The following is a 24,392-nucleotide window of genomic DNA, read 5'->3' on the forward strand; positions in this document are numbered from 1 at the left end:
GTTAATTTAAGGTTTAAACAATCTTAAATATAAGAATTGCTTTATTTTAGGATCTTGGTGAGGATTAAATGATGTAATATATATGAATATATATGTAAAATATACTTAGCACAGAGCTTGCCACAAAAGACATGCTCAACAAGTAATAGTTATTACTATTTTTACTGAGTTATGGCTTCTTTTAGAGCAATTTTTTTAAGACATCTCCTTTGGAAACTGAATTCAACCTTGGATTATGAGCAATACAGTTTGATTATTATAGGATTAGGGGAGCCATCACATTCAAGTGCAAAAATAACCCATCATCCAGAACATGGAAATAAATGTGTCTTCACGAAAAATGGAGCTCAGCCATGTTCTGATGTCCAGAGAGAGTCTGGTTCTCATCCTGTTTTTCCCAAGAAGGTTCTGAAGTTTTTTAGTACCATAATCATATCCCAAATGCACACAGCATATATGTTTCCTTCCTCTTCCTCCTACCATGGTTTGGATCATAGTTATTCCATAAGACAAATGACCAGAAAAATACACTTGAATTATTTACATTTACTTCAAAGTACATAATACGATTATTTTAGAGCATCACTTTAATTAGTTGGCTGTTACTGAATTAGCATCAATTAGTCTTAGATAAGAATAAATCAACTTTTGGGGCACCTGAGTGGCTCAGTCCCTTAAGCGTCTGCTTTTGGCTCAGGTCCTGATCTCAGGGTCCTGGGATCGAGCCCTGTGTTGGGCTCCCTGCTTGGCAAGGAGTCTACTTACCCACTCACTCTGCCCCTCCCCTGCTTGTGCTCTCTCTCTCAAATGAATAAATAAAATCCTTTTTTTAAAAGAAGGAAAACAATAAATCAACTTGTAACTAGAGGTAAAACTAAGTCAAATTTTATTTACCCAAGACATTTTTTTTAAAACTTGCCCAAAACAAATTGTTTCACAGGTCATCTTGATGAAGTATAATGTTTAATTCATCAATTACTCAATTAATTGTATAGATAAATATATGAATGGATCATAATGCAAATGACAAGATGATTGAATCCAAGGATGGCATAACATGATTAGCCCAAAGGAATCCACTTGCTTTGTATTTTTTGGTTCAGTTTAAGCCATACCCTAGAGTGCCAAATATCTGGATATTTGAAGACTTCAGGCTAGGAGAGCTCATACATGTACTTCATACATCACCACACCTTGAATCACCATCATAGTACCAGTATTTTATCCTGCCTGAAGATTCATCAGTGGTTTCATTTGAAAAGGGTTTTAATCTGTCGGCAAGATGAGGAACTTCTGGGAAACATTTCATGTATTTCTATCTGTTTCAAAAGCGTGAGAAAAATGCATCTGGAATGAAAATATCAAAGACTATTTTCTGTCAAATATCACCTCTTAAATTGTAAGACATGGGCCTAATTTTAGATTTCAACCCGTGAAGCTGCGACTCCCTGGTTCTCTGAACTAAAGTCACTGTTTCTCAAATTCATTCACATATTGAAATGTTCATTAATTTCTCACTTCTACTTTTCTGACTCCAAACTAATAGACCCCAAAGATTTCAGATATACTTTAACTATGTAGATCTTTCCCGTCCTTTCGTCTACCAGATCATTTAGATCAGGCTTATTCGAACTGTGTGATCATAATGTGAATCTTAAAAATAAAGGAAAATTAATGTCTCTCTAACCATAATGTACTTAAAAGAAGGCCAGTGATCCAGCAATCCAGACTTTCAGTAATCGCTTACGACAACCTCAAGAGATTTATTTTTTTTCTCTCTCTCTCTCTTCCAATTTATCAGGACTTTGTTCATAGTTTAGAATTGATCCTGTTTTCATAGAAATAGAATTCTCAACCCTAGTTTTATCTTAGGCAGTACAACCTTACATTTTTGTAAAATTCAGATGAAGGATGAAGTCATTCTTTAGGACAGGGGAAAAAGGGGAAAAAGGGGAAATGAGGCCTTACATCCCTCCCTCCAGTTCTCCAAATTATTTATGAAGCCAAATCAGACATACTATCTATGAGAAGATAAAAAATAGCTCCCAGATGAAATCAGAGAGGGAGACAAACTATGAGAAACTCTTAACTATAGAGAACAAACTGAGGGTTTCTGGAGGAGACGTAGATAGGGAAATGGGGTAACTGGATGATGGGCACTAAGGAGGGCACTTGACAAGATGAGAGGTGTTATATGCACCTGATGAATCACTAAACTCTACTACTGAAAGTAATAATATACTCTATGTTAATTAAATTTAATTTTAAAAAAAAGGGAAAGAGAAAATGAAAAAAATAGCTTCCAGCAACCTCAAATTGCCTTGCCCACTTATGTTCTTCTAAATCTTAGCATTTTAAAATAATTCAGATGCACAGTTTTAAGCAACCCAGATGCCTAATTTAATAGCATTATTAACCAATGAACAGTTACCATGCTCCAGACAACTGCCTGAATCAGTAAAGTAAAATACAGTGTGGAAAAACTCTGGGATAATGTCAGTGGAATAAGAATAGGATGTTCCTTCATCTTGTTGATTCCTTATTCACCGACCTTCTTCCACATTGTGTGAAAGAATAGAACCTGTCTTCTCATTGCCTTTACTCATTTGTTGCACAGTTATGAGGATTAAATGAAACTGTACAGATAACACAATTAGCAAGACTGGCCCAGAGGACATGTTTAATAAACATGTATTTCCTTTCTCTTCAAGAATCATAAGAATGTGGCCAGCCTGCTTTGTGGAGGAAATTCAAAACTGGTGAGGACAGACTATGTTGAAATACTTACTCAAACTTGCGCCTGAGTGTCTGAATGTTACATAATTTCTGAAATAGTATGGCATATCTATAAATAGCAATTCATACTTTTCTCATGGATTTTATAGAAATGGATCTCATTACTATAGAATCTTGTGATCATCCCTGGACATTGAGGCCCAACCAGTAAAGGCCTGCAATCCCTAGCATAAGTGACAAGAGGAACGGCTTAAATTCCCATCCACGCAATGGGGTAATTATGACATCTCCGCATTCTAGGGGTTTAAACCAGCCTCAAAACAGAAACCCTGTTTTCGACACTTGCAGTGCTGAAAAGGGATCTTTTTTTTTTTACTAAGACTTGTTCATTATCCAGTAAATAAATCACATGGTCTACAGCAGTAAAAATATGGGTGGGAGATGCATATTCTTCATTTCAAAGCAAGGAGCCTGTTGAATGGTGGTATGGTTTTAAAAGTATCTGATTTGACAGGGGAGCTCTCATCACACTCCTGAAATAATTTTATGCTGTTATGATTTTGTTTGTGTTTTTTTTTCCTTTTTCAAAATTGAAGTGATGTACTTAACTTTAATCAGAACCATCAAAGCTTTTTTTAAAAATGCCCATATAATGTTGAATTTCTGGGGTTTTTAAATTTTTATTTATTTATTTATGAGAGACCCAGAGAGAGAGAGAGAGAGAGGCAGAGACACAGGCAGAGGGAGAAGCAGGCTCCATGCAGGGAGCCCAAAGTGGGATTCGATCCTGGGTCTCCAGGATCATACCCTGGGCTAAAGGCAGGTGCTCAACCCCTGAGCCACTCAGGGATCCCTAGGTTGTTGTTGTTGTTGTTGTTGTTGTTGTTGTTGTTGTTGTTAAAAAGGATGTCAAATGCTGTTTCTTTTGCACTGCTAAGATATGTTTCAGAAGTATAAGATGTATTTCTAATGCATCCAGCAAATATTTATGGAACACCTACCATGTGCCAGGCCTAGTTCTCATAGCAAGGAATGTTACAATAAACAAAACAAACAAGTTCCCTGCTGTCAAGGAGGGATGGGAAGTGAGGAAACATTGGTGTTGAGGCAGATTATAAATTAGTAAAATGTATAATTAAGTAAGGAAGATATAACTGCTACTGTGCAATTAAAGAGGATTAGATTAGAGACAATTGAAGATGAGCGGTTGACTTTAGATTGAATGGTGAAGAGAACCCTCACTAAGGAAACGAGATTTACATTGAGATTTAAGTGGCGAAAGGCCCAGCCATGCATGATTCTGGGGGAAGAGCATTTTAGACAGAGGGACAGCAAAGGCCTGAGGTTGGGTCCCAACATAATGTTTTCCATAAGGAGAAGGTCAGTGTGGCTGGAGAGTAAAAGGCAAGGGGGAGAATGTTAACATCGGGGGGTAGGCAAAGTTGGAATCCTATGGCACACACAAGCCAGAGAAGTTTAAGTCTGCTCAAGGGGCTATGAGGAGCTATCAGGTGCAAGGAAGGTGGGGCAGTAAGCAAGAGAATATCATGATCTGACTGACTTTCTCAAAGTTCACCCCATCTGCTGTCTGGAGAGTGGGGCAAGAATAGGTACATTTTTAATGCAATTGGAACCAATGAAAATTGGTAAGAAAATTGTTTGTGTTTGCTTTTGTTTTTGAGATCTCTCCAAGGTGTAAGGACTAGACTATTGTGGAAAGGGATAAATAGAGAGAGTCAGAGTGGAAGAAATTTTAGTGAATTTGGAAAGTGATGTGAATTAGGATATGAAGCTCAAATGGTGTCTTTGGGTTGTAAGAAAAGAAACAACACTTATTGAGAAACAATTATGCTTATTTTTACATACGTAATCTCTTTTAATTATTACTACCATCAATGTTATAGTTACTTAGCCCCATTTTTCTTATATGAAAACTGAACCTCAGAGAGAGATAAATCAAATTTCCAAATATCCAGCAAAAGCAAGTGGGAAATCCAGGATTCAAAGCTTGGTCTATGTGACTTAAAGCCCTGGTATTTTTCTACTCTAATATGATGTCTCTAGATCAGAATTAACAAAATATCTTTGAGATTTCATTCTAAATAATAAAATAATATTCTGTAATATAAAATACATAGTTTAATGGTACTGATTGACATTTAACTTGTTTCTATATTTTTGCTCCTATAAATAAACTGTGATAAACATTTTATATATTATTTTACCTGATTTCTGTTACTTTCTCACTTGAATTCCTAGAATCCTAGTAGTATCAAAGAATAGGATATTTTTTAAACTCTATTCATGTAATATCAATTTATTTTCCAGAAAACTTGTGCCATTTTAACTGCCACTTAACCCAAACCAGCATTAAGTATAATTTTTTATCTTTGCCAATTTGATAAACTTTTAATTCTATTGTTTAATTCCTTTACTTACTAATGAGATTGAACATTTTTATACATTTCTTAGCCTTTTCATTTTTCTTCTGTGAATTTTATGTCCACTTAATTGTCTGTTTTCCTACATGGTGTTGCTATTTTTTTATTGATGATTTGTAATAGCAAATCAGCAAAACAGTCTTTATGAATTTTTGCAAATAACTTCCCAGAGTGTATTTCACACTTAATTTTCAATTTTTCACTATAAAAATATTATACATAGAAGAGGGTATGTATGCTCCACTTATCTATTGCTGTATAACAAGCCACATCAAAATGTAGTGGCTTCAAACAACAAACATTTGATCTTATCTCACATGGGTCTTGGCTAGTTACTTTTTCTGCTCTTATGGCTTTACTTACCTGACAGGTTGGCTGCACTAAAGAGCCCTCAAATGGCTTTACTCGCATGTTTAGTGACCTGGTAAGGATAGAAGAAAGACCAAGTTCTGCCCACATTGCCAACTGGAGCACCAACATGTGGCTGCTCCTACACCGTGGTCTCGGAGTGGGGGGGGGGGGGGGGTCACACTTCTTACTTAAAGGCCCAGGACTCCAAAAGACAGTATTTTAGAAATAAGGCAACAACTTTGTGGCCTTGTATGAGCCAAGTTCTCGAGTTACAGTGGTGACATCTCCACTGTGCACTATTGGGTAAAGCAGTCACAAGTCCTCCCAGATCTGATGGGAGGGAATACAGAGGAGGATCAAAGAATTTGTGGCGATGTTTTCAAAACTCTAGGTAGGGTACAAAATTGTTTAAAGAATAAAGAAAACTCCCCTTTACTATTAATTTTGTTCATAATGTGTTTATTTGCAACTGGTTTTTAAGTATTTATATAACTTTATCGCTTTTTCTTTGTGATGTTTTCCATTACTTTGTGATTCATTGTCTAAATTACTTTCAAAGTGTCTGTCTATAAAATCAAGGACATTATCAAGTGAAAAGGAATAAAGGGAAAGGAGAGAAAATGAGTGGGAAATATCAGTGAGGGTGACAAAACATGAGAGACACCTAACTCTGGGAAACAAACAAGGGGTAGTGGAAAGGGAGGTGAGGGGGCTGGGGTGACTGGGTGACGGGCACTGAGGGGGGCACTTGATGGGATGAGCACTGGGTGTTATGCTATATGTTGGCAAATTGAACACCAATTAAAAAGTTAAAAAATATATTTAGAGAGATGACTTTCAGGTCTTTAGATACTTTAAGTATTATGTATTGTAGTTGAATTCATTTAATTTAATTCTTAACCCTTTTCATCCTTAAATTGCCATGAACAACACACATTTGAAAATGCATATAAATATGCAGGTCGAACCATACTTTTAATTATGCAGGTTGCTGTGTGGAGGCAAAAAAAAAAAAAAAAAAAAAAGAAAAGAAAAGAAAAAGAAGAAGAAGTCTAACTAAATAGTTCTTGCTTAGTATTTTGCCACATTTTTGGCTCACTCTTCCAAAATGAACTAAAATACTTTTGGCTTATATAGCTAGTTATTCTTTTCAGGTCTTGCGATTATATTTGAATATTGAATAATTGATTTATTTTTTAAGTGGTGATTGTAGCACTCTCTCTTACAGTGCCTTAATTGGCAAAGAAAAAAAAAGCATCATCCCATAACAGCAACAAAAAAAGTAGCAGTTATTTTAAAGGACATTCTTCTGGCTAATAGGAAAGAACTCATTTAAAACATGTTATAAACACTCAATAAATACTAAATGATGATACTCACCTCCTGTTCTAAGAATGTCATTGGGGTCTTTTCAGTTATTTTCTCTGCTTCCAGTGTTGCATTTCAAAAACTGGTTTTGTCATCTATCTGGGTGCGGAACCGTGAAAGCTATGCAGAGAGTCGTAAAATGAGTAAGATGTATGACACACACATGATAGCAATCCTCAGCATTTCTAGCTATCCTGTGTATCTTTCTTCTATTTTATTTTCACCACATGCTGGAAAGAATGAATTTTGGAAGAAGACATTGGAAAAAGTTGTATTGTCTGATACAGTTAACCACCATGAGGGCAGGGGTCTGTACTTTTTTCCCCAACATTTATGCATTGTGCCTCGCACATAGCAGTGCTCAGTATTTGTTGAAGAAAAATTTGGGCATAAGCCCAGCAGTATTTATCAGCCTGTTTCTCCTGTCCAGTCTGAAACTGAAGAGGCTCTTTTTTCATGGAGGCAGCTGTTTGTGCAGTATCTCCTTCATATTTGTCTTACTAAATGCCAGTCACACCATACGAGGAATGAACTGGAAGAGTCAAACCCCTGAGTCCATTTACCATCATTGAATTTAATTATTAGAGATCATTTGGGATCCCATGGCTTTCTAGAGACAAAAGGTTCTCAAATCACCTATGGTGATCTCAAACTATATTTATGCCTGAGAATTCACAAGTTAAGCCAAAGTTCAGAGTGTTGGTATATCCAGCCATCAGGCCTGTGCACACATATTCAAGCTCGGGCCTTGTGTTTTGGGGACACTTGTGTTTTACAGACATTTAAGCAACTAGAAGACATTCAAGTACTTCTTCGTTTCATGTTAAATGCAGAATACAGAAAAACTCTAGATCTCTACTCTCCACTAGCCACAAGTAGATATTTAAATTTAAATTTATTAAAATGAAATAAAACTAAAACCTCAGTTCCTCACTCATACTAGCCACCTTTCAAGAATTCAATAATCTTATGTGGCCAGTGGCTAACAGATTGAATAGTGAACTATGTAACATTTCCATTTTCACAGAAAGTTTTACTGAATATTACTGCTCTAGAATATATCACTTATATCGCATTGCAGAAAATCTAAATTGGATACCTGATTCTACACCTACTTCTTAATCAATCAATCATGGATTTTAAATCTTTTTATTTATTTGAATGTCTGAAGTTATTCCTATTTAAATAATTTTTGAGCAACAAATGTAGAGAATATTTCCTAACCAAATGTCTATGAAATATACCAAAATAACTTAGAGAGTCTCTATTATCCAAAGCACAGTTACATTTCTGAAAATTGAAGTTAAGTGGAGAGAAATCCCATATGATTTGTAAAAAGTCCAAATTACAGATGATTTATAAAATATATTTAATTAAATTATATCCAAAGCTCAAATGAAAACCTAAAAGTGTTGCCAAATTAAAGTTCTATCAGATCTGACTTGATAAATAACAAGGAATAATTTCTAACTCAAATACTGATGTATGCAAATTAGATGGAAATATGTTGCTGGGAAAGTTTACTCTTCTTAAATAAGTCTAACTTTTCTCCCCTAGGCATTATTTCTTCAAAAATTTGCTTCCTCTGTAGCTAATGCCAAATCCTTTCTAAATTACCTCAAATCTGTGTTAATGAGAAATAATTTAATGACAACACATAATAATATCCATGAAAAGGAATAAAGATGAACAATAGATTATCTAGACAAAAACTCTCTATAGCATGTGTGTTAAAACAAATAAGTGCATATTTGCATATGTAGAAACACAAAAAGATTATTCTCTCCTAAACAGTATACAAGGATCTCTAATATCTCCTAAACGTGCACTTACGTTTTGGTCAATAATAGCATTTTTTTAATTGAAGTATGTATTTATGCATTTCTATTATACGATTTCTCCTTTGATCCCAAAATAATATACTTTGATGATAATTCAGCTTTCTTGTTGTCTTCCAATTGAGTCAAAGTATCCTCTTTTTTCTATCTCAGAAGCTGTTCTGGAAGTGTAACAGCATCTGGTGCAGAGACAGAAACCAGCTCCAGGTGTGCCACAGGAAGGCATAAGCAAGGACACCAGTTCTTGGCCAGCCAAGTCTAAATGTAAGTGTGAGAAACAATGGAGGGTGGTGCAGCGGGCCAGCCCTGGGTGGTCGGTCCCAGAGCACGGGGACGGTTGGCAGACACAGAGGTATCCGGCTTGCCTGCAGGTCCTGTGTCCCATCCCCATCTTCACTGCTGCAAAAGCCTTGAGACCATGGCTAATGCCAGGTTTTAAAATCCCCCAGGGTACAATACATGTGCAGAGTGTGATTCTAGCTGATTTTTAAGCCCAGGCATGTTGAATAGTCTTAAAATAATTATTTCCATAGGACCCGACTAGGTATCCAAGTGTTCACCAGATGCTAGCAGCTAGATTTTGCAGAGGAAAATTGCTAACTTAAGCTTCTTTTCATGATTCAGCAGAGGGTTTTAAGTAATAAAAGATCTGGAGATTTGTAAAATAAATAATTCCAGTGCAAATGGGAAAATTGAAATAATCTTATCATCTCCCAGTCATGTCTGTATGTGCTTTTATGCCATTATCAAGTTTCTCTTAATTGGACCAACGTTTTGTGTCTTTTTATTTTTTCTGGTTGATACTTTATAGTTTTAAGTTATGAGCTGTAATGAAGAAATGATCCCTTTCAGATGACTGGTGACATGTACTGAATTTTCCTAATGGCAATCTAGGATGTTTGAAACAGAGCATAATATAACAAATACAGTTCTATACATGTGCAATATTGAATATATCCACAATTAAAAAACAACAGCATGCCAATAATTCTTTAACTGATCTCTTAGTCAAAGCAATTAAAATATAAAGTACATCATTAATTTTTGAACTTTGATTGGAAAAAAAAATCCTCACCATTATTTCTGACGAGTAGACATTATCTCATAGTATTTGCAGCCATCCTCTGCTTATTACCACTGCCTGGTCTTAAGTGTGACTTTTGGACACCCAACTCCATATTTCCTAATATGGATAGTACAATGGCTTTTCATAGTCAATTTCGTTTTATTTAGTAATTTGAAGAATGAATAGTTAAGATTCCTCAGATTTTTACATTCTCACTCAAGGTGCACTTGAACAAAAAGAAAAGTGTAGCATTGGGCCCTACAGTTAATGCCACATGACCACATCCTGTCTTAAATGAATTCATTCAGAGTTTTTGAATGCAAATGCAAATACATTAGTAATTTTCCTGAAGTATCACATTTTTACTACAGGTACCTCTAATTGTTTTGGCTGGATTCCATCAAAGCCAGATGTTAATCAAATGAAATATTTATAATGCAAAACCATTGAATAAAAAATAGATGTTCTTTTAAGCAACAGCTTATAGGACTCAAACCAATCGTGTATTTTGGAAAAGCTGATGAAGGAGGTATGACTCTGTCACATTCATAATGTCAGGATAAGGCTCTGAACTCAATCCAGAGAAATTTTATAATTGTCGCAATCAACTACAGGCTTAGCTTCTGGATTTCTTGTAACAAAATCTTGCTGCCAAGGACATTGATGGGCTCACCCTGTAAAAAATTGCAATAATAATGTTAAACTAAATCATAAAAATGCAGGAGGTGGTTATTATAGGGTAGAGGAGAGGAACTACTTGTAAAGTTATGGTGGAAATATCAAAAATACATTTTACTGGACTTTTAAAAAATTAAGCTTTGTTTTTAAACTAGGGTGCAAAAGCAATAAAACGTGAAGGTTACTCAAAAAAAAGATTTCATTCAATAGTCAACAGCAATGATTCAGCAAATGAAAATAAAAATTACATTAATTCAACACGGTCATCAACTCAGGCAGGCCCAAAGCTTGTATATGATAGTTTTCTAATAAAAATAACCAGCCGAAAGTCATTTTATGAAGGAATTTTGACAGAAGAAAGAATAAAAAACTTTTTGAATGGGTTTCTTCTAGTGAAAACGAACTTAGTTTGTGCCTAATTTCACACAGTATAAAGCTCTAGATATTTTGTGTGGCTTTAAAGTTCTATGAAGAAATTCATTTGAAATGAATGTAGAAAATAAAAAATGTAAATATGAAAAACATGATAGACTTACAGTTAGGAAAATGGAAATAGGTCATGGTAACTAATCCTCCGTGTGACCTTCAAAAGTAAAGAATGTAACTTTTAAAATTATTTTTGAGTAATCTTGATTTACCCTTCTAGTCATCTTTCTTAGTTTCTGAAAATATAGATGGCTGAGTCATATGTCATAGACATTTTGGTAGACAGATTCCATATTTTTTTCAAGTTAAATAACATACATCTAGAAGTGACAGTTATCATGGAAATAAACTCCTTTCGCTCATTAAAATGCCTAATGTGCCTTATACACAGTGAGCACTTAAATAGTATGGATTGAACTGAATTATTCCAATTTTCTGTTCAGAGATTAGTGTGTCTCTTAGATTCACACTAGAGAGGTGTCTCTCACACATGGGAATTAAGGAGGTACATCTGTAACCGAAAATAGTCATGGAAAACCTGCTGAATTGATCCATGTCTGTTTTATTAATCAAGCCCACTGCAGAAGGGCTTTCTTGTACTATAATTTGGAGGTAAATAGAATGGGGAAACCACAGTTCAATTTAGAAGTTGTTTGAAACACTGAAGAACGTGGGGTTTTATGTTATATGACAGCAATAAAGTCCAATCCTTGATGGTTGTAATTTGGATATATAAGTATATAAATATCCTATATGTATAATTTTAACTTCAGAACATATAACAGTGGTCAAGGAGACCCTAACTATTTAATATGGTTGTTACTGACACCCTCTTCCTTATTTCTTTTTTTAATTGAAAGGTTTGGAGGGTTTTTTTGTTTTGTTTTGTTTTGTTTTGTTTTGTTTTGTTTTAAAGCTAGCTTGGTACGAACAGCCTTTAGTTGAAGCAGATGGCTAGAAGTTAGAAGCCTCAGATTCTATCTTTGATTCTCCTACCAACTGGGAATGTGGCCTTGGGCAAGTCTTGAGAGTAAATCTACAATAACAAGGGCAATAATGCCTTACATATGTATGGTGCTTTATGATCTAGTAGAGCACTTACACATACAATATCTTATTTAATCTTTTTTCCCCATGCCCCCTGCCCTCCCACCCGGCCCAGCCTCCTAAGAGGAATATGGCAGTTAACTAACAACCACCATTACAGAGAGTAGAAATTTGAGACCCAGAGACGCTAAATCACTTGTTCACAGCCATTTCTATATCAGATGTCAGAGCCAGGAACAGGCACACATGACTCCAAGCTGGTCTTTGTCTTCTCACCTCTATACACCACCACCCTCTGGTGCCTCCAGAGCTGAAACCAATAGAGCAACACTGCCCAATAAGGTAGCCATGAGCCACAGGGGGTACTGAGCTCTTGAAATGTGGCTAGTCCCAGTTGAGATGTATTGTGAATGTAAGATACATGTGGGACTTCTAAGACTTTGAATGAAAACAAAGAAGAATGTAAAATATCTCAATACCTCTTATACTGATTGCACATTAAGATGATAGTGTTCTGGATATCTTGAGTTAAATAAAACATTAAAATTAATCTCACCTGTTTCTTTTAACTTTTTTAATGTGGCTACTAGAAAATGTGAAGTCATCTATATTTCTCTTTGTTTCTATTGTCTGAATGGTTCACACTGTTTGTTTTGGGCAGAGAGGACTAGGGGATTCCATTGTTTACATTGTTTGTTTCACACTGTGAAAACTGTATGCACCTGTCTTGATGTGGCTGAGACAAATTTCCAAAGATTCTGTTAAACAGAGAGCAATGCAGATTCATAGTTGCAGTTTGGTCCTTCTTATACACCTTCTGCATGCAGGGGAAATGTCAGATTCCATTAGCTGATGCCGCAAATTGTTCACTCATTAAAAGCAGTCATGTTATACTTGCTGAATGCTTGAAAGGCTTATACTAAAAGTACCATGGAAAGAACTATAAATTATATTTATGACTCTGTAGCACACTTTATTTTAAAATACATTCCCATTAAATATTATGAGTGAATGAAACATTAGAGTATTAGGTGATACAGGCAATGTAAAATAGTAATTATATACAAATTTATTATAAAATATGGCCTATTTTATTCCCCCTACCAACTCTTTAAGACATTTTATATATAACCTCTAAAGAAGGAGCTTATTCCTGTTTTGAAAAACCTAACTGAAAGTTCTCAGGAAAAAATGGGTTTTCACTTAGGAGAAAAAAATATATATAGCAAAAAAATAGTTCAAATAATTTAAAGCTAATATCTATTTGGCATCATGTGGACTCAGCACTATGCTGAGAGTTAGATCAAGATTATTTCATTTGGGGATTTGAAAATTAGCAGCAGGGAACAGAAGCTAAGCTCTTCACCACTGCTGCCTCTCACTGCAATGCTATTAGAAATCACAATGCAACCTATCACAAAATACTAAAACATTTGGAATCTATTCTATTTCTATTCATTTCAACTCCACAAGGGTTTATCCAGCAAATACAATGGATCAGGAAGCTTCTAGACACTGAAGGAATATTGGGTAATAAGACCAGAGCTCTGCCCTCAAAGCTGGTAGGCTTATGAATATGTTTTTGAAAAATACATACTTATAAAGAAGACTATATGAAGGAGGAGTTACTCTTCACTTTCTAAAGATTTCAACAAAATTTTTTGTTATTTTCTTTGTGTACAATATTTTTCTTTATGTTATGACAGAAATCTTTATGATGCTTCTCCCAGTGTGTCGACATGTGCCTGTTGTTTGTAAGCAAAAGTCTCATGTTAAAAAGGCAAAACAAAACAAAAAAACAGAAACCCAAAAACAGTGTGGTATGAATTTCAGAGGTGCGTTTTCCTGTACATATTATATATACCCACTTGGAGGAAAGTGGGCTGAAATAATTTTAAATATTTTCTGGAAAAAGGAGAATGAAAACAAACAGAAAGGGACTTAAATCAGAATGGCACTGAAAATCACAAAACAGTGAAAATTGAAGAGTTTTATAATTTTTAATACAATAATAATCGTATGTTACCTTTGAAGGTAGATATTAAAAATTGTGTAAATTATTTAATTATATATTAATTTTTAAAAGCAGGTTTCAAAATATAATGTAGAACTTGTTGCCAGTTCCTTAATGTCCTTGATCACCTAGAATAAAGACAAAGGAAAAGGAAAATAGCCAACTGTGGGTAGCAGAATCTTAGACATCTCTGTGTTAATATACTTTTCTGTAATAGTTTCATGCACTGCTTTTATAATAAGTAAATAGAAAAACTTTTGTAATCGACTCCAAAACTACCTATAAATGAGAAAGGCAAAAACTGTCTGAGAGGAGTAAAATGCAAATTTTGTTCTCAATCACAAAATTTAGAAATAAGAATACATTTTATAGGTTCTCCTTTCGGGCATTATCGCCCTTCCTTTGGTTCAAGATAAAGCACCCTGTGGACTATTCAAATTCTCTAGACAAGAAAGGTAAACAGGGTTAGGTTTTCTGGATTTTCTTGAGAAAGTCATTTATCGTCAGCTGTGAACACAAGTGGAAAGATCAAGGTTATAATATGGGCCCTGAAGGTCTAAATGGTTATTGCAGCCATCAGAAAAGAACATCATCATGTAAAGTGCAACCCTTCCACCTTGAAATAAATTGGCCATCCATCATTTCCAATGGTGTCCCCTTAAAACTGGCCCTAGCTCTTAGCCCTGGAGATGTACAAAATGTCTTGTGGGACTATATCATATAATCACATCTTTGAACTGGATAAGGTCTAAGTGATCCTAAAAAGTGAAGTGTAGAGTATTTTAGGCATCCCAATTAAAAATTCATGAACGAATATTTGGTTTGATAACTCCTTTATGGAAATAACACTAAAATATTACTACCAAAAAAACTCAGAAATGAGTTCTTTGGGCCATTTAATCATTAAGTCATAAATCCACAGAAAGGAGCCTTCTAGATTATCTCATCAAATACCAATATTTTGCATATGAGAAAACTGAGCAGAAAAATTAATTTCTAAGGTAAAAAGTGAAAATACTGAAAAATATCCCAAAGAATCCAGGAATTTCTGGAAGCTTACCTAGAAAGAGCTAGGTATTCCAAATCCTACCAAGAACTTTGCAACTTGAGTTTTTAGTTTGGTTGTGGGTACTGCTCTGCAAGGAAGAAGAGATGCTATATTGACTAATATCCATATAATACGTAAAAAGTGCATTCACAGTGAATGTTTATACAGTAAAAACCAAAAATATAACAAAGCCAATGATTTCAGACCAGATCACTCATTCATTACTTAACTTCCTTTCTTCAGTGAGTCAAATAATTGAATGAGCTTTCTTTGCCGTTTTTCAGACACAAATCATCTATTATGATGAGAAACTGGCTACTTCCAGTTTCTGATAGACCAAAGAATAATGGGACATTCATTCCATGAATTAAAAAAGAAAGGCTAAAAAAAAAAAAAAAAAAAAAAGAAAGGCTGTCGAAATCCTCCTGATTTTATGCATTTATGAAAAATATGCTTACAATAAAATTATATTTATTGAACACATATTCCTCTTACTTCAAAAATATATACTTACTATGCATTATGGAGATCATTGTGGGACAAGTAAGTATTTAAGGCTCTTTTTCCCAGTTCAATGTCTATCTAAGAAATAGTAACACTTGATTTTAAGGAAAATTATTTCTGTTGTCATCTATAAAAATTGTCACCTGTAAAACAGGAATAAGAGTAGACTCTCACAAAGTTGTTTAAGGATTAAATTAACAGTAGATATAAAATGTTCAGTGCAATACTTGGTGCATAGTATTCAATAAGTGTCAGCTATTAGTAGTCATAGTGATATCATTATTATTTATAACATGGTAATTCCTCCACATGCACACTTCCCCTCCATCAGACCAAACTCTTGTGGTTCCCCACACTGGTTCATGACCCCACGCCCTGGCACATGCCGATCTTTCTTTTTGAATATCCTTTCCCTGCTTCTCCCAGTGAACTCCTCCATACCAACCCCCAAAGTTCAGCTCTAAAGCTTCCTCCTATTACAGCTTCTCTAATCCCTTTGCCTGTCTTAACTGTGCTCACCTGTTTCCCAGGGTGCCCTGCATATATGCCTTTCCTAGCATTTGAGGATGTGACTCTTTTTTTACTTGATCCTCCTCACTTCTGACACACATGCACACATACACACACACCTAGGACTGAAAATGCATCACATTCCATTTTTTATCCCTGCAGAAAGGTCAATTGAAATGAATGAACCGCCTCCTGTACAAAAGATAAGGTGTTTTGTTTTTTTTTTGTTTTTCACTCTTCATGAGTAGGAATCAGGCTAGAATGTGTACTTGGTAGTTTTAGTTTTGAAGGGGAAATTGGATGAGGGTGGGAAAAGCTGGGGGATGCAACTTGGCAGTCCCTGTGACCTGACTCTGCCACAAGCCTACCCTGTGGTCTTCAGTGAGTCATTTAACTTCCCTGGACTCAGTTTCCTTCTCAGCAAGATGAGCGGGTTGTGCAAAATATTCTCTGAGGATCTGCCACTGCCAACATTTATATGATGCTAAACATTGGTTCCTCTCAGTGGTTCTCAGACTTTAGCAGACCTCAGAATCCCAGGAGGCCTTGTTAAAACACTTATTTCTGGGCAGTAGGTCTGAGAGGGGAACCAAGTTATTTGCATGTTAACAAGTTCCCAGGTGATGCTGAAGCTACCAGTGGAAGGATCGCATTTTGAGATTCACTGATTAATCTTAACACAAGATTGTGACACTGTCCTGTAGTCCCCTGGCCAAGAGCACTTCTGATATGCAAATTCACAAAAGGATGGAGGCAGATAAACCCAGGCTTCAGTGAGGTTGCCACAGGACTGGGAGCCTGTGGGTAGGTCCTAAGAGTGGCCACAGAAGGCAAACAGTCCTGTTAAAGGCCCACCTCATGGGGAAGAGGCAGCCTGAGCACAGAAAATAGATTCCAGGGTTTGACCCATCCACTAAAACCCACTGCCGCTGAAGTAACAATGGATTACAATTGCCATCTAGTGATGGTTTTGAATTACTGCATCTAGAGACTACAATGAAGTGCTTTCTTTTGGACACTGCTCATTTGTTCGTTCTTTCTTTCTTTCTTTCTTTTGTTTTGTTTTCTTTCTTTTCTTCTTTTTTTTTTTTTTACAAAATTATGTTCAAGATGAGAACCCTAAGAATAAACTCTAACGTGCTCTGGTTGTCTTCATTTGTATCTAGGTGCTCTAAAAATAAATATATATATAGCACTATGCATGAGGCACAGAGCTAATACTTTTTATATGTTCAGTTATACACAGCAACCCAATGAGATAGATGCAATTATTATCCCCATTTTACCAGAAAGGGAATATAACTGCAATGTACAAAAAAAAAGATTTAAGAAACTTGACTGAGGTTGTGCAACCAGTAAAGTGATACAGCTGGAATTGAACCTAGACAGCTCCTGGAAAGGGATTAGTCTAGCCAGCCTCTCTCATATTGACAATTTAAAATAGTCACCAAAACAATTATTACCTATAAATAGTTATCAGGTCCCAGGTCAGTATCTGAAAAAAAATCTCATAAAATACATACTGAAGCAATGAGTTTTTTCTGATTCTTCCAAATGAAATCAATACGTGTACATAAAGACATGCTTCTATCTACACAAAGTCACTGTAATGCAACAAAAAAGAGCAACAACTTGAAATCAACTTCCAACTTGTTCTGCAACTTTGGACAACTTGCTTAACGTTTCTGGGCTCCACTTTCATACAGTAGAAATAAAATTAGAATGTAATTTACATTGAGAATTCTTTACAATCAGATTGAATTTTAGAGTTATCCAGTGTATGTGATCCCAAGAGTAAATGCAGAGATGATGGGCAGTATTCATATTGGTTTGTCTTAAATGGTCCTACATGTGGAAGAAGAGCCAGGACAGAGGATTTGATTTTCTGGTCTATTGTCTAGAAGCGCAGTAAATAATACTCATGGCATTTGCAGTGGAGTGAAGAGCTCACTCAGGGAGATTTACATTTCCCTTGTCTTCCTGGATGCTGGACTTGGCCTGTGCACCTGAACTGTGCACTCCTGCCAGTTCCAGACTCCCAGGAGTCCTCACCAAAGGGCTTCTGCAGAAAATTCACATCTTTGCTGGTGGAATTGAAGTTCAACCTCCTTCACTTCATACTTTTATCAGAGATTTGCTTGGATTTAAAAGCCCAGTCCTTGCTAATTCTTTTGGCTTCTTATCTAAGACTTCTGTTACTAAACTATTTCTTACCTCAATAAACCAAACACTACAGAATGGTTACCAAAATAAAGTACTAGTGGTTTCTTTGTATTGTGTATTTATAATATGCTAAGATCTGCTGATATAAATATTCTCTATAAAGAAGGAAAATAAACATGTGGACAGAGCTATAGAAATAAAGGATAATAATTAAAATAGAGTAGAATAAAATATCACTATCTCACTTTAGTAAATTTTTATGTCATTCCAAGTACTTACATATATTTAATCATCACAGCAAACTCAAAATCAAGTTAGATAAATTTTATTATCACAAACTTATTTGAGAAATAAGGGAAATTGAAGCACAGATTTTTTAAATCAACTTCAAAGAAATAAGTGAATAGTTGAAGGTCCATATCCCAATTATTAGATCTATGCTTACCCCACAATTATAGTTTCTTTCAACAATAAAATCTTGACACAAGGTGACTACCCTCTGATACTCTGAATTAAAAATAAGTCCCTTGTATAAATATGATTAGAGGTAAAAGATTAATTAGACCTTAAGCATAGTAAAAAATATTACAAACACATGTTTGTTGAGAATCTACTACGTGCCTGGCACCATTCTAAGTTTAGGGGATTTAGCAACGAATGGCGTCAGAAATGACATTCCAAGTTCAGATAGAAATGACATTCTATCTAGTTGAAGAGAAAACAATAAACAAGAAAACAAATAAATATGTAATACTGTGTCTGGTAATGAAGGAAGACCATTACCAGGGGAGTTGCAAGCATTGTTTTGAATCAGAAGATCCAGGCAGACCTCTCTGAGGAGATGACATCTGATCAGAAGTCCAAAGAAGGTGAGTTTGTGCAGATATGTGGGAGGGAGTTCAGGCAGAGAGAGAAGCAAGCAGAAAGTCCTAGGGTTGGGAGCCAGCCAAGCCTGTTCCAGAATAGCAAGGAGACCACTGGCTGGAGCACGATGACTAACAAGATGGTGTCTGCTAAGAGGCCAGTACCATAGTATGCATGCCTTACAGGCTATGAGGCAACTCAGAGTTCCTAGGATCTTCAGTAGGGTGACATGAGATGGTTTTGATAGGGCCCCGTCTACGTCTTTAAATCATCGGTCTGGTTTCTCCAGGCAGATCAGACCAGACGGGGGTGAGAGTGGAGGCTGGGCCTCCTCCTCCCAGTCCCAGTAAGGGACTAAAACAATGATCCAGGAAAAACATGATGGTGCCTTAGTAATAGTGGCTCAAGATGCATGTCTTTGGAAAGGTCCTGAAACTTGCTGATGCATTGGCTGTGTGAGAAAAGGACATATCAAGAACAGTTCCTAGTTATCTAAAATAGTCCAGTTCATAGAAGCAGAAATAGAATGGTTGTTGCCAGGGACGGTGGGGGTGAGGGGGAATGGAGAGTTGCTATTAAGTGCATATAAAGTGTCAGTTGTACAAGATGACTAAGTTCCCAAGATCTGCCATTTGACATTGTGCTTATTGCTAATACTGTACCATACACTTAAAAACTGATTAAGAAGGTAGTTCCCATGTTACCTGTTCTTACTACAAAAAAAAAAAAAAAAAAACAGAAAAGAGAGGAAAGGAAGGGGGGAAAAAGCATTGTTGCTACCCAAATAATATCAGACTTTAAAAACTGCAATAACTCTGAGAAACTATTTTTTAGAGAAATAAAATTAGTTTTTCAACGTTATCTTTTGTGAGTCATGCAATGTCATGTAATCATAGCTTACCTCAAAACTTAAATCTGGAATGTTATTATGCATTTATCAAAATAAATATAAATCTGAAAAAGGGCTGCATAACCTCTCAATGTTTGATGCGGGGAAAAAAAAAAAAAAAAGAATGTCTCTGAAACTTTGAGCCTAAGCAACTGGATAAGTAGTAGCACCATTTTCCAAAACTTGTAACCCTCTCACCCTCTCATTGTATTAATTAGTCTAATTTCAGAATTTTTAAATTCAAGAATCTTTAAGCTACATTTCCACTTTTTAAAGAATGAGCCATGTATACCAACGAGTATACTCTGCTATCATGTGGAATCCCACCCACAGAATTCTGAGCCAGACGATCAGCCTCAGCTGGTGTGATGTTTCTAAATGTTCTTTTGTCAAATAGTTTCAAAGACCCGTGACTAGAGAATTATAAAACCATGCCTTCTGTTTATGACATGTTTATAAATATGAATAATGGAAGCATAGCTCTCCAGGCTCTCAAGAAGTACAAGGTACAAATCTACGGTTCAGTTCAAAGGAATGTTAAATATCGGCCTGAGGTTTATACTCTTGAGAAAGAAATGTTACAGTGGAATCAGGGAAGAAATGTGCTGGGTTTGTGAGCCAGTGGCCCCTTTGTGGGAACCACAGTCTTGAACTGGGTCAGGCAGCTATGTTGTACTGTGATTGGCCTCAGAGTTTGGGGACAGTGCCATCACATCACCCATGCATGATTGATAAGAGCAAGAAAACACTTTTGGAGTTCAAAGACTTAGCCAAAATCACCAGTAAGTCTGGGATGGAGCCAAAACTGAGTAAACAGGAGTTTTTAAATGGACACAGAAATTATTTGATTCATATTCAGAGAACACTAAAAGGACACCAAATTCCAAGGAAATTAGAACTATAATCATTTTGTCAGGTCTCCATTTACACAGAGAACAGCTCCTTTCAACATTTTCACTTGTCTGATGGATAGTAACTAGCTATGATTATTTTTGTAGAAGAAATATAATAAATGAAATTTAATGGTGTATAAACTGTAAAGACAGGGACCTTTCTGTCTTCTTTATTATTGCATCCCCAGCAATTAGAACTGTACTTGGCACACACTGAGCACCGACCGAGTAAATCTTCACTGCATGTATAAATCATAAAAGCCTGAATAAATGATTAAATCTAAGAAAGGAAATGAATCTTTTCTATTTGTGTAAAAAAAAGCCATATTATTGGGTGAAACCTAATCAAAATAACAAGAAAAGTTTCTCTCTGAAGGAACAGGACTTGTCTAATAAATATACTCTTTCTCTGGTGTCATAGTTGAGCTGTCACTGCCCTACTTATTGATATCATTCACAGACATTGACTGGGTATTAGTGGATCTTGATCTTTCATTGATTTTTATGTGGTCTACATTTTCTTTTTATTTATTATTATTATTATTATTATTATTATTATTATCATCATCATCATCTACATTTTCTACCCATTCTCCATACTCTTGGTGAGGAGGATTACCAACCTGAAGAGTTAAATAAAAAATCTGAATAACTGAATGCGGCCCTAAAACTTGTTTGTTTGTTTGTTTGTTTTTCTATCACCCTCTCAATTCTAAGATTCTCAGATCCATGTCTGAGATTCAAATTTGCCTTAAGCTTACATCAGTTCATTCACCCCTACCACTTTTGACCTCATCCTCAGGGGCAGCCTTTTTTCCATTGTCATCATTCTATCTGGCCATAGCTGTTGAATAGCTACGGATGGAAATGAGTAAAGGGGGGAAAATAAGAACTTAAAATGGAGCTAAATGGGATACATCCATTCCCAGACCAAGGCTTCTTTAGGAAAAGTACTGGAAGCCTCACCTACACAGCTAAACTGGCCTGGGGTCCAGTACGGGTGTAAGAGACTGTTAGCACTCAGTCTCAAGTAAATGAGCATGAATCTGTTCTTATATCAAATATTCTTTGAGATCCTTCTATCTAAGACCTTTTAGAAATGTATAGAAGCCATTATAAAGTGAGAAAATGAATAGGATACATTCTAGTAGAAAACCAAGGAGAGATGATAAAATAAAACTTTCCCATCTCCCTTTTTCATGACATTACACTTTAAAAATAGGTACAGGGAGGAGCCCACAGGAGGAATTTCAGTTAGGCAAACTTACTTACAAGTAGAATTTCTTCCAGGATACAAGAGCCTTTGGCAAACATTGGCTGGCACATTCTTCCTAAAAGGTAAAAGCCATTTTTTTTGGCAGGTTTTAAATGACACTTAAGAGTGTCAGGCAAACTTTCCAAGCCATCGCCAAAAAGCAGATTTATCCAAAACACACAACATCCTCAGCCAGCTCAAGATCAACAAAGAAGTTAGTCCTAACCATGACAGAATGTTAATTGTGAAATATAATTCCATGGTATTTACGGCTCCATAAACTGGGCAAAGCTACTCTTGCATATTAAGAGTTACTCCTTGAAATGGGACAATTGGTTATACTTGATGCTATAACACATGCTGTATTAAAGGGAACCTCGAGTTGGTCACAGTCCATCCGTTAGGACATGGTTCTCTACTTTTAATGGGCCTAAGAATCAACTGGAGCAAGCTTGTAGAAAATGTGGATTTCTGGTTCAGTCCCCAAGCCTATCTAGTTAGAGTCTGTTGGGGAGAGGACTGGAAAAAGGGAATGCCAGTGAGTAAGATGTGGATGATCTGTAAACCATATTGTTTGAGAATCACTGAACCAGTCTGAAGTGAAGGCCTTGGAGTTGCAACTGTCTCCATGCAACTCTTAATTCCTTGCACCTAGCACTGACACTGGCACCTGGTAGGTATTCAATGAATTGTTTAATAAATGAAAAGCAGTCAGCATTTATGGATGCCAGGCACTGTTCTTAGCATTCTACACATATTAACTCATTTCACTCTCACATATAGAGACTACAATTAGCTTTGACACTTGCTAGGCATTCTTCCTGCCACTGTCCAGGGTCACATGGCTGGATCCTTCATTATATTCAGCTTCCACCTTCTCAGAAGACCCCCCTCCCTCGACTGCCTATTTAAAGTTGCATCAATCCCACTCCCATCCAATCACAAGATCTTGTTCCTTTTCTCTCTAGTCCTTGCCTCTATCTAAAATGATCTGGTTTGGCTTATTATCTGGCTGCCTCCACTGAAATACAAGCACCATGAAAACAAGAATCTTACAGGCAATTCTTTGTCACTGCATCTCTAATGCCTAATATACAGTAGACACCAAAGAAATAATATAATAAATCCAAAATAAAGGAATTGTGTTTGCTATATAGCTCCTTAGTTCTCTCAGAGCTTCCAAATTTTATCATAATAAGTGCAAAAAGCAAAAGAAAGAATTCTAACCCCAAAATGTCTGCAAAATAATTCCCTAATCTCTCCTGTCCCAAGTCATAGCATGGACATGAGGAAAAGTAAAAACTAAGTAAGGGTGAAAATGGAAAGTTTGGATAGATTTCTCACTCTATGGCTTCAAATATTTTGTTTGAAATGAACTCTTAGGACATTAGACCCCCTCATGTGCAAACTTAAGTAGAAAATACATTCCAAAATGAATTGTACATGGTATTTTTTAGATTAACCTATTTTTATTAGCCACACAATGACTTGGCTTTACTAGTTCAGAAACCTTTATCTGCCTGACACTAAAAGAGTTAGTTAAATCAGTGAAACTCAAGCCAATCACCTCGATGGTAAAAAGAATGGATATACCAATTCATTCCAAATGGCAAATGTGTCAGAATCATTGATTTTACCCTGTGCCAACAAAATCCAAATTAGGAACTGACTGTAGACTAAGTAGAGAGGAAGAAACTCATTTTCAATGAGTTCCTCATACAGTATGGCACAAAACCATAGTCCTGAGGAAGAAACTCATTTTCAATGAGTTCCTCATACAGTATGGCTCAAAACCATAGTTCTTTGAAAGGAGTCACTTGCTAGTTGACCTCATATCAATGCTAGCCAAGCCTGTGCAGGGTTCTGACCGCAGATGACCAAAACAATCTCCTCTTTGAGTATGGTGTGGGTCTCCAGCAAAGAAGAGCTAGAGCTGAGGGATTGCTGCTGAATGAAGCTTTTTGTTCCAAGTAAAATTTTTACCACTTCTACTAAAATGCCAGAGAGTGAATGTTGTCGGTGAAGTTGTTGGATAGAACATGCTCAAAAGCAACTAGAAACTTAAAAAAAATAGTTTTTCTTTTTTTAAATTTTGGGAATATCCTTTTGCTATGATCATGCCGGGAGTTAGCCAGACCTGGGCTGGCTCCAGTAGTCATCTCAGAGAATGTGGATAAGTCTTGGGAAAAACTTTCCATTTTTGAAGAATTGCTGATCCCAAATCACATTCATTTCCACCAGTCATTGAGGCTTAGTATGAAACTTAGAAGTACTTAGATATGGGCAGGGGGTGGAGGAAGC

General features: G+C 36.0%; 1 protein-coding gene and 1 long non-coding RNA gene across 7 annotated transcripts in view; one reads left to right on the forward strand and one right to left on the reverse strand.

Annotated features, from left to right (window-relative positions):
• Positions 1-24,392, reverse strand: part of LOC112640497 (uncharacterized) — a 374,890-nt gene that overhangs the window by 344,738 nt on the left and 5,760 nt on the right. Inside the window, exons 3-7 of the long non-coding RNA XR_007407911.1 lie at positions 15,528-15,660; positions 15,026-15,101; positions 13,978-14,093; positions 11,015-11,061; positions 6,909-7,016 (exon numbers count right to left, since the gene is read on the reverse strand). This is a non-coding gene — a long non-coding RNA (uncharacterized LOC112640497). The remainder of the gene's footprint in view (positions 1-6,908; positions 7,017-11,014; positions 11,062-13,977; positions 14,094-15,025; positions 15,102-15,527; positions 15,661-24,392) is intronic.
• The window catches only part of COL8A1 (collagen type VIII alpha 1 chain), a 531,560-nt gene that overhangs the window by 80,193 nt on the left and 426,975 nt on the right, over positions 1-24,392 (forward strand). For all 6 annotated transcript variants that reach the window (XM_035710130.1, XM_049105304.1, XM_049105303.1 and 3 more), the window contains exon 2: positions 8,888-8,998. The gene's annotated coding sequence lies outside the window, so the exon portion shown is untranslated. The remainder of the gene's footprint in view (positions 1-8,887; positions 8,999-24,392) is intronic.

Source organism: Canis lupus, chromosome 33 (genome assembly GCF_003254725.2).
Source record: "Canis lupus dingo isolate Sandy chromosome 33, ASM325472v2, whole genome shotgun sequence".
In the NCBI taxonomy this organism is placed as follows: domain Eukaryota; kingdom Metazoa; phylum Chordata; class Mammalia; order Carnivora; family Canidae; genus Canis; species Canis lupus.